This window comes from Triticum urartu, chromosome 3A (assembly GCF_056163025.1).
Source record: "Triticum urartu cultivar PI428250 chromosome 3A, HENAU_Tu73, whole genome shotgun sequence".
Classification (NCBI taxonomy): Eukaryota; Viridiplantae; Streptophyta; class Magnoliopsida; order Poales; family Poaceae; genus Triticum; species Triticum urartu.
This window is the reverse complement of record NC_141875.1, coordinates 47,268,972-47,283,542: the sequence shown is the minus strand read 5'-3', so window position 1 is coordinate 47,283,542 and position 14,571 is coordinate 47,268,972. Positions and strand designations below refer to the sequence as shown.

Sequence of the window (14,571 nt, the reverse complement as noted above, 5' to 3'; positions counted from 1 at the left end):
TCCCAAGAGACACGCCCAAGTACAATGGCTCCGTGAAGCCGGAAGATTGGCTGATCGACTACTCCACAGCGGTCAGCATAGCCAACGGCAACCGGCGCGTTGCCGTGAAGTACGTGCCCCTCATGCTGCAAGGCACGGCGCGGACCTGGCTCAACAGCAAACTCTTGACGCCCCGTGCAAGTTCCATAGCGGCGCGAAGCCATCTAACCACACAACCCGGAAGTGCCATTGGCTCACATGAATCTCCAAAGGCGAAGGGCTCGCGCCGCCTCCGCCTGCCGGCCCGCCGCCTCCGGCCGCTCGGCCCGCAGTCGGAGCCGTGCACGACGAGTTCCCCGACGAGCAAGCAACCTACATCGTCTTTACAAGCCAGCTTGAAGACCGGTGCGGCAAACGCCGAGAACACCAGGAAGTCAGCGTGGTCACTGCCAACCCTGCCGGACACATGCATTGGTCAGAAAAGCCCATCAGCTGGAGCCAGGCCGACCACCTGGAGGTGATGCCCTCTCCCGGCTCTTATGCGTTGGTCCTGGAAGCCACCCTCGCGAGACGCGCAGCCCGCTTCTCCCGCGTGCTGATAGACGGCGGGAGCAGCATCAACATCCTGTACCGTGACACCCTAGAGAAGCTAAATGTCAAGACGAAGCAGCTCATGCCAACTCGGACAGTGTTTCACGGCATCGTACCCGGCTTGTCCTGCGCCCCCATTGGCAAGATCAAGATTGATGTACTCTTTGGGGACAAGGAGCATTTCCGCTGGGAAGTGATCTGGTTTGAAGTGGTGAACCTGGAGAGCCCCTACCATGCATTGCTTGGCCGACCCGCCTTGGCCAGGTTCATGGCAGTTCCCCACTATGCATACCTCAAGATGAAGATACCGAGTTCCAAGGGCGTCATCACCATAGCCGGCGATTACAAGAAATCTTCCGAGTGCGCCGCCGCCAGCAGCCGGCTGGCCGAGTCCCTTGTGATAGCCGAGGAGAAGAGCATGTTGGACCGGGTCGTGGCCATGGCCAGCAAGCAGCTGAACCAGTCCCCCGACTCCAAGGAGTATGATGCCCAAGGATCTTTCCAGCCGGCAAAGGAAACCAAGAAGATACCCCATGACCCCGAGCACCCCGAGAGGTTTGCCGTCATCGGGGCAAGCCTGAACAGCAAATAGGAAGGCGAGCTCACCGATTTCCTCCGTGAGAATCGGGACATCTTTGCATGGTCCCCGAAGGACATGCCGGGTGTTCCAAAGGAATTCGCCGAGCACAAACTGCACGTCCGAGAGGACGCGAAACCGGTCAAGCAGCCCCTCCGCCGACTATCAGAGGAGAAGAGAAGGATTGTAGGGGAGGAGATAGCCCGGCTTCTGGCAGCCGGCTTCATTATGGAAGTCTTCTTTCCAGAGTGGCTTGCCAACCCGGTCCTCGTGCTAAAGAAGAACAACAAGTGGCGCATGTGTATAGACTACACAAGCCTCAACAAGGCCTGCCCTAAGGATCCCTTTGCCCTGCCGAGGATTGACCAAGTGATTGACTCCACGGCCGGATGCGAGCTGTTGAGTTTCTTGGATGCTTACTCAGGATATCACCAGATAAAGCTAGATCCAGCCGACCGCCTGAAGACCGCCTTCATCATGCCATTTGGAGCCTTCTACTACCTGACTATGACATTCGGCTTGAGAAATGCCGGTGCCACTTTTCAGCGTTGCATGCAGAAGTGCCTCCTCAAGCAACTCGGCAGAAATGCTCACGTCTACGTGGACGACATTGTGGTGAAGACGGAGAAGCGCGGCACCTTGCTGGAAGACCTCAAAGAAACATTTGAGAACATGCGCCGGTTCCAAATCAAGCTCAACCCCGAGAAATGCGTGTTTGGAGTGCCAGCCGGCCAACTCAGGCTTCCTGGTCTCCGAACGCAGCATCGAATGCAACCCAGTGAAGATCAAGGCCATCGAGAGAATGGCGATCCCCACCAAGCTTCGAGAAATCCAGAAGTTCACCGGATGCTTGGCCTCCTTGAACCGCTTCATCAGCCGGCTCGGAGAGAAAGCTCTCCCCCTCTACCGCCTCATGAAGAAGAGCACTCACTTCGAGTGGAACGACCAGGCCGACCAAGCTTTTCACGAGCTGAAGAAGATGCTGGCCACGCTGCCTGTCCTCGCGGCGCCGACTGAGAAAGAGCCCATGCTCCTTTACATTGCCGCAACCAGCCGGGTGGTCAGCACCATCATCGTAGTCCAACGCCCAGAGGAAGGCCGAGCCCAGCCGGTCCAGAGGCCGGTGTATTATTTGAGCGAGGTGTTGTCCGCCTCAAAGCAGAACTACCCGCACTACCAGAAGATGTGCTATGGCGTCTACTTCACCGCCAAGAAGATGAAGCCCTACTTTCAAGAGCATCCCGTCACGGTCGTATGCACCGCCCCGCTGGCTGAGATCATAGGCAGCTGGGATGCATCCGGCCGGGTGGCGAAATGGGCCATTGAGCTGGCCCCTTACACGATCTTCTACCAGCCCCGCATCGCCATCAAGTCCCAAGCACTGGCCGACTTCCTCGTCGACTGGGCCGAGACCCAGTACCTGCCGCCGGCTCCCGACTCCACCCATTAGCGCATGCACTTTGACGGGTCCAAGATGCGCACCGGCTTGGGAGCCGGCGTCGTCCTTACCTCTCCCAAAGGCGACAAGCTCAGATACACGTTGCAGATCCACTTCGCCGCCTCCAACAACGTAGCCGAGTACGAGGCACTCATACACGGGCTCCGGCTTGCCAAGGAACTCGGCATCCACCAGATCCTATGTTATGGCGAATCGGACTTGGTGGTTCAGCAATCATCCGGCGACTGGGACGCCAAGGACGCGAACATGGCAAACTACAGCTTCCTGGTTCAACAACTCAGCGGATACTTTGAAGGATGCGAGTTCCTCCATGTACCGCGAGCCGACAACGAGCCAGCCGATGCCCTGGCTCGAATAGGCTCCACTCGGCAAGCAATACCAACCGGCGTCGCTCTACAACGCCTCTTCAAACCGTCCATTAAGCCGTCTCCAGAGTCTGACTCCATCTTCGTACCGCCTGACCCCGACGCGGCCGGGTCCGGCTCGAAGAACCAAGCAGGCGACCCCGGGACTTCAGTAGTCGGCCCGGGGACTTCGGCAACCGGCTCGGGGACTGCCGCACCCGGCTCGGGGACTGCTGTAGCCGGCCCGGGGACTGCACCAACACAACAGCCGGCGGCCGACTCCAGCATTTCATCACCCAGCCCGCCCACCCTGGTGGCAGTAGCCACATTGGCAGTAGGAGAAGTCGCGGCTCCATCATGGCCTCGGTCCATCCTCAACTTCCTAGTAAACCAAGATTTGCCGGCTGACGAAACAGAGGCAAGACAAGTCCAACGTCGAGCCGGATCATACACGATCGTCAACAGAGAACTCGTCAAGCGCAGTGTCACTGGAGTCCTGAAACGGTGCGTCGAGCAAGAGAAGGGCATTGCAATCCTCAGAGACATTCACCAAGGAGAATGCGGCCACCATGCGGCTTCAAGATCACTCGTCGCCAAAGCTTTCCGCCATGGTTTCTTCTGGCCGACTGCTTTGGATGACGCCAAAGAATTAGTTAAATATTGCAAAGGCTGCCAACTCTTCAGCTCCAAGCAACACATGCCGGCTTCGGCACTCAAGACCATTCCCCTCACCCACTACAAGAAATATGTCAACTTATGACCTTCTGTCAGTGACCCTCGAAGAATTGGTCATAAATTTATGACCATTTTAGACCAATTGGTCAAAAGCTGTTCAGGGGGCTCCAAACCCTAAACCATTGCTACCATTTTGGTTAGAAAGGTCGTAATTTCCTTACACGAAATGGTCACAAAGAAAATAGTGCCAGTCCACTGCCTTATTTCTAGTTGTTAATGACCAATATAGATGGTCATAGCCTTGTAGATTGTGGTGGGTTGTGATGACTAGGCGCCATCTCATCAGTTTTGCCTATGTGTCATCTCTTATTTCTAGTTTTTGCCCTAGGTTGTAAAGCAACCTATATTTCTATCATTCCTAAAATTCCCAAAAAAATCTCATAAATTCTTTGGGGCATATCTTCATCAAATATGTAAAAATCCTTCCTTGCCTAGTTCAAAACTAATTCAACAATATTCATTTTCCTATTCTGTTCACAACAACACTTTGTGAAGGAAGTGCTATTTATATATTCTTGATTGCCCTTGGAATTTTTGGTCACTCTTTCCTATCCAAATCATTACCGCAAGACAAAATTCAGCTCCATTTGCCTAGCAAATCTTCCTTGGCAAATTTCCAAAGTTTTTGTCCACCTAGAAGCATTGTGAAGCAAGTACCTTTTTTATATCTCTAAATGACATGAAATTTATACAGTTCCTTCATATGCCCAAATTATCACCCTCCTCCAAATTGCAGCTCAGTCAAATCAACTATGTGAGCCCAGGTTCAATTTATATTTTATGGCCAAATTGGCACGTTGCAAAGCAAGTGTTATATAGACCCCTCCTATTACCCTCAAACTTTTCGGGCACTCTTCCATACCCAAATCATTACCACATGATAATATTCAGCTCAATTTTCCTTGTAAATCTTTCTCGGGAAATTTCCAAAGTTTCTACCTCGAGAGAAGCTTTGTGAAGTAATTACTAGCTAGGCTTACCCAAATGATCTGAAAATTTACCAGCGCATGACCATACCTAAGTAACTTACCTACACCAGTTTTGAGCTCATTTCATTCATCCAATCTCTCTCACTAGTTTTCCCAAGTTTCTGTCCATAGAAGAGCATTGTGAAGGAAGTACTACATTGGCATGTCCAAATTGTATCAATTTTCTACAATGCTTTACTATGCCCAAATAACCATCCTCCACAAAATTTCAGCTCAATCCATTCATTATTTTGAGCCCAGCTTCAACATTCATATTTTTGTCCAGCGTGGTACTTTGCAAAGCAAGTACCACCTAGGATCCTCCTTTTGAGCTAAAAAATTGTGAAGACATTCTCCTTAGTAGATGATCATCCTCAGCCAAAATTCACGCCCATTGGCCATGTGCATTTCCCGTACCGCTAATCAAACACTTGGCTGCTAATTCATGTTTGAGCATCGGTCGGTCTCCTCTTGAGAATCTTATGTTCTAATTTTCGTCCTAGCACCAACCTGGGGAGTTCCCAACCCATTAGACATACCTAGGCCGCCCAGAACACAGAGCAACATTACGGTCACGCGGTGACCACGCGACGGGCATGCGAGTTTACGCGCTCTAGAGTTGGGGCCCTCGGCCACCGCCCAAACCTCGACGTATCGCCACCAAACCATGTATTTATGATTAAATAGGTCCTTATGTAACTAGAAATGATTTTTGGAAAAAATAAATAGCAAACTATGAGGCAGCTGCAGTTCAAATTTGACCCGCTTCCAACTGAATCGGCAGAAATTTGTCTTTTTCACGAGAGGTGGATCAAAAAATTTTACACCCAACCATTTTGTCAATTGTGCATTAAATATGGCCTAGTATTTTATAAAAATGATTTGGTCCAATTTTGCAACAATTATTTGGTAGTTCCTTCACAAAAAAACCTTCTTTCGGGCACTCGAAAAATGGAAAATGGTTTTTTCGTCCAACGAAAATGAAAACTTCCTTAGGCAACATTGTTTGCCACTCCAATATGCACCCTTGTGCACAATATGAGATCATTTGAACAAACTACGCCATGGATGTGGCCATAAGATTGATCATTTGGTTTGAAAGCCAATGATCTCCACACGTGATAGCTCGTTTCTGAGAACACTTTTTAAAAATAATTGCCATATTAAAAGTTTATTATTTTTCCTAGGAACTTGTCCACATATAATGACACAATGCGAAGGGTTCCCAATTTTTTGATTTTTTTGAATTTTTTATGCCCGTTTCAAAATGCGGTCAAAACGGCGGGAATGACCGTTCCTAGCTAGTGGTTGAATCTTGGAATTTTTTTGGTGTTTCTCTGATTAAATAGGTACTTATGTACCTAGAAATGATTTTTGGAAAAAATAAATAGCAAACTATGAGACAGCTGCAGTTCAAATTTGACCCGCTTCTAGCTGAATCGGTGGAAATTTGTCTTTTTCACGAGAGGTGGATCAAAACTTTTTACACCCATCCATTTTGTCAATTGTGCATTAAATATGGCCTAGTATTTTATAAAAATGATTTGGTCCAATTTTGCAACAATTATTTGGGAGGTACTTCACAAAAAAACCTCCTTTTGGGCACTCGAAAAATGGAAAATGCTTTTTTCGTCCAAAGAAAATGAAAACTTTCTTAGGCAACATTGTTTGCCATTCCAATATGCACCCTTGTGCACAATATGAGACCATTTGAACAAACTATGCCATGAATGTGACCATAAGATTGATCATTTGGCAGGAAAGCCATTGATCTCCACACGTGATAGCTCGTTTCTGAGAACACTTTTTTAAAATAATTGCCGTATTACAAGTTTGTTCTTTTTCCTGGGAACTTGGCCACATATAATTACACAATGCGAAGGTTTCCCAATTTTTTGTTTTTTTTTTGAATTTTTTATGCCCGTTTCAAAATGCGGTCAAAACGGCGGGAATGACCGTTCCTAGCTAGTGGTTGAATCTTGGAATTTTCTTGGTGTTTCTCTGATTAAATAGGTACTTATGTACCTAGAAATGATTTTTGGAAAAAATAAATAGCAAACTATGAGGCAGCTGGAGTTCAAATTTGACCCGCTTCTAGCTGAATCGGCCGGAATTTGTCCTTTTCACGAGAGGTGGATCAAAACTTTTTACACCCAACCATTTTGTCAATTTTGCATTAAATATGGCCTAGTATTTTATAAAAATGATTTGGTCCAATTTTGCAACAATTATTTGTGAGGTCCTTCACAAAAATACCTCCTTTTGAGCACTCACAAAATGAAAAATGAATTTTCCGTGCAAAGAAAATAAAAACTCCCTTAGGAAACATTGTTTGGAATTCCAATATGCACCCTTGTGCACAACATGAGATCATTTGAACAAACTATGCCATGAATGTGGCCATAAGATTGATCATTTGGCTTGAAAGCCATGAATCTTCACGCATGATAGCTCATTTCTGAGAACACTTTTTAAAAATAATTGTAGTATTACAAGTTTATTATTTTTCCTGGAAACTTGGTCACATATAATGACACAATGCGAAGGTTTTCCAATTTTTTGATTTTTTTTGAATTTTTTATGCCCGTTTCAAAATGCGGTCAAAACGGCGGGCTTGACCGTTCCTAGCTAGTGGTTGAATCTTGGAAAACTTTTGATGTTTCTCTGATTAAATAGATACTTATGTACCTAGAAATGATTTTTGGAAAAAATAAAGAGCAAACTATGAGACAGCTGTAGTTCAAATTTGACCTGCTCCCTACTGAATCGGCAGGAATTTGTATTTTTCACGGGAGGTGGATCGAAACTTTTGACACCCAACCATTTGGTCAACCGTGCATTAAATTTGTCCTAGTATTTTAGAAAATTGATTTTGTCTAATTTTGTAACAAATATATGGTAGGTCCTTCACAAAAGAGCTCATTTCGGGTACTCGGAAAATGGAAAATTGATTTTTCGTGCAAAGGAAATAAAAACTCCCTTTGTCAATATTGTTTGCAAATCCAAGATGTAAACTTGTGCAAAATATGAGATCATTTGAACAAATTATGAGGTAACTGTAGTTAAAATTTGACCGGCTTACTAGTGAACCGACAAAAATCCCACCTAGTATGAAACCTCATCTAGTTATTCGAGGGAACCGTACTTAAACATTGTCATAAAAAGAGAAGGGGTGGTGCTGTGTTGGAGCTCCCTGACACTGCAATGCAGCTTCGCCGGGCACCGTGGTGCTGCGTTGGAGCTCTTGGCACAGCGCAGATGTTTTGTAGACAAAATCATCTGGCTGACTGGTAGCGGCCGCCTATTTTAATCGTACGACCAATTTATATGGTCATAACGTCGTCAAAACTTATACTTTGTTATGATTGGTTCATGAGCATGTCACGCGGATCAAGCATCAGAGACCGTCGGATACCCTCATATCCAATAGCCCACACCCCCTCACCCTCTCACCCACACACACCCACCCATTGCTAGCTCCTCTCTCCCCGCACACCACTCCTCTCTCTCCCCCGCACAGCGAACCCTAGTGTTCCCCGACCCAGATCCCTCCCCTCCCCTCGCCGCCATCCATAGCCGCTCGCCGCCGGCCTCAACCCCCTCCCCTGCCTCCGGCCAGATCCACCGCAACCCCCTCCCCGCTGCCTCCTCCTTCCTCTCCAACCTCTCGCTTCGCCGCCCCGCGCCCTAGCCGCCACCCACACCTCCCCTCGCCGCTACCCACCTCTGCCACACCTCCCCTCGCCACCACCCACCTCTGCCACACCTCCCCTCCCCACCTCAGATCCTCGTCCCCTCCTCTCTCTCCCACTCGACTCAGATCCAGATCCAGATCGATAGATCCTTCCTCCTGGCAGGTCCTCCGCCGCCCAGCAGCCACAGTGTCGTGGCCGGCTGGCTCGCCGGCGTGCGCATCTAAACACATGGGGTCCAAGCTGGGCATGGCGCTGCCCGACCAAGCCCCCGGGCTGGTGAGTCGCTAGATCTTCTCTACCCCCGTTCGATTCGCTCGAGATTTCGCGAGGCGTTATGCGTATGTGTGATGCGTGTGTGTGTGCGGTCAGGTGATGCCCTTGAAGATGAAGACGGAGGTGGCTACGGTTCGAACATGCACGCGAGCGTCAAATAGGAACCACCCAGTGGAAGCACCGACAGAGGAGGAGGAGGAGCCCTCGAGGAGGAGGGGATGCTGCCGGAGGAGGGAGGAGGGGATGCTGCGGAGCGGGAGCGGGTGGCAGGGATGCGGGCGCGCGAGGACTGCCGCCTCCCGCCCAGGCGCTTCGCCAGCGCCGCCAGGGCCTCCGAGGTCCGTCCCCCTCCCAATTCTCCCACTCTGCCCGAGCCACCCATTCGACCTTCAAATCCAGCAGCATTAGGCACTGGCGCGTTGCCAGCTCCAGCAGAGAGCTGCTGCGCGGTTGATCTGATTCTCATCTAGGCTTGGTCAGTCTCTCCAACCCCAAGTTAGTCTGCAGATTTTTATTTTTATTTTGAGAAAAAAATAAAGAGATGTCAAGTCAGTGGGTCTTGTTTTGGAGAATTTGTGCCATGGAATGTTCAGTTAATATTCAGTACCCTCTTGTAGAAATGCCGAAGGCAGGTTCGCATACTGAAATCAAACAGCGCTAATTAATCAAGCGGTCGTATGATGTCCAACCCGATCTATCATAGGATATTATTAGCAGGGCCTTTTTCTTTTCATTCGAGTCGATGGTAAAATTGAGCTTCTGTTTGGCTTGCCATGTAGGACTTTGTGCACTCGCTGGGCATCCAGAAGAGGAGGCTGCGGAAGCACAAGGGTGCTGTCAACACCATAAGCTTCAACAGTAGCGGGAGCTTGCTCCTGTCTGCCTCGGACGACGATTTCTCTCTGAGATCCAACAATGGCGTTCGCGGTGCCACCTGACATGTTCAGTCTCATCTTCTTGGCTATGTGATGGGGACACCACCTTTTGGGTGTTTCGTTTAGTCATGTACTCATAAGTGGTGACGATTTCTTTCCTGTTTGGGCACACACACACGCCCTGAATATGACTGCTGGTTATGCGTCACTGTCAGCACAAGAACAGGAGCTCGCTACTGGTACCAGCTAGCTATCGTGTTTACATCAAATTATTTTGATCCATAAAGCCTGACGGTGTGCTAAATGTGTACTAGTGAATCAAATTAGCTGGCTTTGTTCATGGTGTAGTGCTCAGATGGTCTCTGTGATGTTGTCGGTTAGATCCATGCTCAGATTAATTACTTCTAGTAGTACTATTATTGACAGGGTCAAGGTGCACATGTTTGGCTAAGTATTTGCCTTGCCTGCTAATCTTGCCCTTCTAGATTAGATCATGCTTATGAAATGGCTATGTGTCCTGCACAATAAGTGCTTGTTCATGTTTGTTTTTCCCTAAACTTTGTTTGTATGCTGGAGAGCAAATTTAGTTGATTCTTTGATGGAGCACTAAGACTATGCATGGAACATTAGTTTTTAAGATCTAAAACTGCTCGTCCTTCCTGTGATGATGTAGTTTAGTAGATCTCAACTGAACCATGTCTGTATTATGTGCCAGTGTAGCTGTACTGATTCTTTGGTTTTCATCCGTGCAGCAGAGGACAAGGGCGTCTTGGCCAACCAGGGCGCATGGTGCTCGCAAGCGATGAGCAGAGGTTGTTTGACATCGGCACGGAGGACGAGGACGGGCACGGACGGAGGACAGAGCACCTCTCTTCTTACAGGTTCTTCTCCTTATCTTCACTTAATGTATGTGCCTGTGTTGCAGCTCACCCATGGTCTTGTTTGTCTTGCAGGTTAGTGAGCAGCTTCAGGAGGAGCTCAAGCACGACCACCAAGAGGCACCACCGCAGCAACAGGTAGCACGTCCATCTCCACCTCCCTCTCCCTCTGCTCCCAATCCTTTTTATTAGATTATGTTGAGTACATTCTGAACCACCTGATGTGACACAAGTATATGCACATGCTATGATTTAAGTGTTGCTTGTGTATGGTAAATAGGTTGAGCACCCACCGCTGTTTGATACTATTTTGTTTAGGATTCTGTTCCTCTATGTGTGTAATCTCTAGACCATGATCAAGCATACACACGGTTGATTTGCATGGAACGATTACTACTAACTAAAGAAGGAAGCAGACTTCTTCACATAAAGGAAGATATGTCTGTTTTAGTAATATAAACAAATAAAACAAGATTGTTTGCATACAATTAGATCATTCTCACTTATTAGTTGAGTTCTAAGTATGTAGAATCTTTAGTTCTCTGGTTATATTATAGTCGGAATTATACTGTGTGACTGAGTTCTGTTGGGAGTGTGCATGATTTTATCCATAGCTGGCACTATCGATAGAGCTTTGTGTGTAATCTGGAGTTGTTCCCGTTATTGTTCTATCCATTTATTGGTGTTACATGTGTAGCCAGTAACCAGGACCTGCACTTGTGCCATGCATATTCATATAGTCTCTATTGTCTTGTATGAATATCTCATTTTAACTAGCTCGGCTAAAAAAGCTTGGTACTAGCTGAAATCTGTTTATCATTATATAAAGAATTGTCCTTTACTCCTTTACTACTTTTTTGAATGGAATGTTCATATTATATTGGCTCCAGTTTTTCTGATTCTTCTCAGCCGATTCATGTAACAGGGCGACTGTGGAAGGCATGTTGTATTTCTATCAGCCCAGTCCTGACTATGTCTGTCCGTGAGTCCGACATTTGATCGCTGTTGAAGGAGCTCAGATGTTTTCTTTTTGTTCTCTTTTGAATGCTTAGATGTTTTGCATCAGCTTGTCATTGCTAAGGGAGAAGCGGGACTTGGAGAAGAAATCTTTCCATTAAGCAGATTACATGTTTGGTTGCTGTGAAGTACCAGATAGGCTAGTTCTATTTTTTTCTTCATGTAAATGCAAATGTAGCAGCGCCATGCAAATGCAGCAGCGCCATGTAAAAACTTCCCGCAGTAGTAGGTTGGAATAGCTTAGGCTTAGCGTTAGGCTCAGCCAGCCAGCCTCAGTGTTGCTTTGAAAATGTATCAAAACTGGGCTAGGCCCAAGATAGCTTGTGGTGTGATGTGTTGTAATGCCAATGGCATAATATTTTTTTTTGGATTGGATCAATTTTTTCGGAACTGGGCTAGGCCCAAGTAATATTGGACAATTATTTTTTAGGGAAAAACATGAGAGGCCCAACAAAGAAATGGCCCAGAAAATACATGATCAAAAAGAAAACCTGCTGTTAAAAGGGCCATGCAAAGAAATCAAAGGCTGAATTATTGGGCCAGACCCATGTAGCTAATAAAAGCATAGGAAAAAATATATTAAAAAGGCCGAATTGTTGGGCTAGGCCCATGTAGAAAACCTAATTGGACCGGGCTGAATCTTGTGCCACGTTAGATTGCCACGCTGGATGCCTACGTGGCCTGGGGAGGTTGCTAGTGACCAAATTGCCGCAGTAGACGTATTTTGGTCATAAACATCTATGGCCATTCCAGAAGAAAGGTCGCTATAGTCAGTTTACGACGGCCAGCTTTTGACCTTATGTTTTTGGTCACAAAAAGGTCACAAATGGAAATTTGTGACCATTCAGTGACCAATAGTGGTGGTCACAAGTTGACATATTTCTTGTAGTGACCTGGCCCTTCGCTGTTTGGGGACTGGACATGGTGGGCCCATTCAAGATGGCGTGCGGCGGCATGACGCATTTGCTCGTCGCTATGGACAAATTCACCAAGTGGATTGAGGCAAAGATGATCAAGAAGCTGAATGGGTCGACTGCTGTGACATTCATCGCAGACATAACAACTCGGTACGGCCTCGAGGTACAACCTGGGAGTTGAAGGCGGCAGCACGGGAGTTATGATATTCCTAGAAGTTCAGACAGAAAGCAAAAATAAGGTTGTCATCAAGAAAGATCCGACCCGACTGCTCAGCAGTCGGCCCGGATCTCGGGGACTACACCCAGTGGGTGCGCTGACGCGCCCCCACGGAAGAAATCTAGAGACCAGAGCGGTCAAGAATGAAAGACTTACTCGGATGGCGGCCCGCGTCGACAGGAACTCCTGGGTATACTGCTGCAGCAGGGCGGCCTGAGCTTGAAGCCGGCTCCGGACCTCTTGGGCCGCCACACTCAGCTCGCCAGTCCCCCCGCTGGGAGTCCACTCGGACGTGGCGGTGCTGGCCGCCTCCAGAGCCTCCGCCGACTGGCCGGCGCCCGCAACTCAGCGCAACTCCGGCGGAGCGGCGCTTCCCCCTGCGTGCTGACGCATCACCGGCTGTACCTCGAGGCCGGCTCCGACCTCCGGCTCACCCCCGGTCGGCTTCTCTGGCGCCGCTGATGACTGGCCGCCTTGGCCCGCTCTGGTTGGCGCTGCCGGTGGCGCCCTCCCCGCGAAGACCACGAAGAGCTCCCCCTTTGCACCAGCGGCGGGTCTTGGACGATCTCCTCCACCAGGGGCAATGGGGTGTACGGGGCCACGGTTCGGAGGGGGATGGCGAGCAGCGGAGGCTGGTTGCGTGAACCCTCCGCCTCTGTCTCCGCGGTCGCCGCCTCCGCCTGGGCCTTGGCTGCCGCGTCAGTCCGCTCCCTCGCCGCCTGAGCGGCTGCCCGTTCCGCCGCCTCCCGCTCCTCCCGCGCCTCGCGGGCGTTCCGCTCCGTGGCCTCCCTAAGGTCGGCAAGGGGGTCCACGCGGCGGGGGCCTGAAGACCTTCCAATCGGCCCAACCACAGAGCCGCCTGGGCCCCGCCCAAGGGAAAGTGGCGCCCTGTCCAGCAAGCGGAGAAAGGTTAGGAAGAATGTTCAAAACAGAAGAAAACAATGAAGAGCATGCGTACAAGCAATCGACGACTTACGCTGAGACCGCCTAAGGCTGCTTCACCGCTTTCCAGAAGCGGGCCGCCTTCGCGGCCGCCTCGTCTCGTTTGGTCGCCACGGCGGAGGCTTGGGACTTCTTCGGCCGACTGCCGAAGAGGGTAGACGCGGCCCGGCGCTTCTGTGCGCCGTTGCTGGAAGCCGGCGCGGTGGATGAGCCCGCACCTTGATGGTCGGCCGCCGGCTGGCGACGTGGGGCGACTTCGGCTTCAGCACCATCCAGCCAGTCCTCGAAGCTGGCGGTGAGCCCTGTGCCTCCGGGCTCGGCGTTGTCCCCCACGACGGCGTCTTCCATGGCGGCCGCCCCCAAATCCGGGTCGTCAACATCGTCCACCGTGCGGTCGTGGGCGTACTGGCGTTCTATCCCTGCCGCCCCGGTCGACGGCGGAAGAAGGGGGTTCTGCTAAAAAGAACCGACCGATCAGAAGCCGGCCGTCACGAAGTCGGCTATCAACAAAAAGAAGAATGAGAGGAAAGCTAACCACGGGCGGAGGGTTGGCGCGAGAATACGGCGCCTTGCCGTATTGCCAGTCCGCGGCGAGCTTGCAATTGGCGATGTAATTAACCATGAGCGACACCTCCGCATGAGGCATCTCCCAGGTGCTCAGCCGGCTTGGGTCGAAGCGGCCGATCATCTGACACATCATATGGGGCCGGCTTTGGAAAGGAAGAATCCGGCGCTCCACAAAGGCGGCCACCAAGTCGGCCCCGCGCAGTCCTTCCGACTAGATCATCACCCGAAGCCGGGAGACGGCAGCATTCCCGGCCTGAGACAGGGACCTGGACCGGAAGCTCCATGAGGGTTGCCTCCCTTCCGGCGGGCCGGCTACATACGGCGGCAGGTTGACGTGGTCTCCTTGCGGGGCGGCGTTCTTCACGTAGAAGTATGACTTTTGCCAGACCTTCACCGACTGGATTAGGGTGATGGGCGGGAACGGATTGTTCTCGACTGACCTCCTCATGGCGATGTAGGCCCCGCAGGGGGCGGGCACGCCGGCGACGACGGTGCCGAGTTTGCTCTGGAAGAATTCTCCCCAGAGCTCCAGCGTGG

At 50.0% G+C, this 14,571-nt stretch overlaps 1 pseudogene; it reads left to right on the top strand.

Annotated features, from left to right (window-relative positions):
• Positions 1-10,723, top strand: part of LOC147978397 (uncharacterized) — a 36,181-nt pseudogene extending 25,458 nt beyond the window's left edge.
• Positions 10,724-14,571: the final 3,848 nt, after the last annotated feature.